Source organism: Rhipicephalus microplus, chromosome 8, assembly GCF_043290135.1.
Source record: "Rhipicephalus microplus isolate Deutch F79 chromosome 8, USDA_Rmic, whole genome shotgun sequence".
NCBI lineage: Eukaryota > Metazoa > Arthropoda > Arachnida > Ixodida > Ixodidae > Rhipicephalus > Rhipicephalus microplus.
In genome coordinates this window covers 35365563-35366129 of record NC_134707.1, presented here as the reverse complement: position 1 = coordinate 35366129, position 567 = coordinate 35365563, and positions in this window count along the sequence as shown.

Below are 567 nucleotides of genomic sequence, written 5' to 3'. Positions count from 1 at the left end.
GCTGGTGGTGCATGCCACTGCGGGTGTCGTGGACTGCCAATGCTGCAAACGGCGTCAAGTCGACTCATAAGAAAGGGAAAAAATTGAGACAAGAAGAGAGAGCCAGAAGCGGCGTTCCAGATTAATATTTCAAATCCACGAAGCTGTACTGAATCAACCGTAATTTAACTACAGTAGCCAACGCCAACGAACGTCTTGTGTCCACCAACTAAAGTAAAAAAGAAAGAGCGTTGAGCTCCATGGTTATTAACTAAGTAGGGCGTGCTTGTCCACTTCGTATGATTAGGTGAGAGAACCGCAATGAAAATATATACGTCAAAACACTTCCTAGATACTTAACGTTTCCAACAAAGGAGTGAAAAAATCAAAGCAGAGATCAGGATTGAAGAATCTTGAAAGTTATTCTGCGCATATCTTACAGAAAAACAACACCTCATATTGATAATATATAGCATCTAGTCTCTAGTGCCCACACATCACATCCTTTTGTTTGGTCATGAAACATTTCTATTGAACTATGCTGTGCATAAAATGCAACAAAAAAAGAATGCCGTTCCCGAGAAGGTA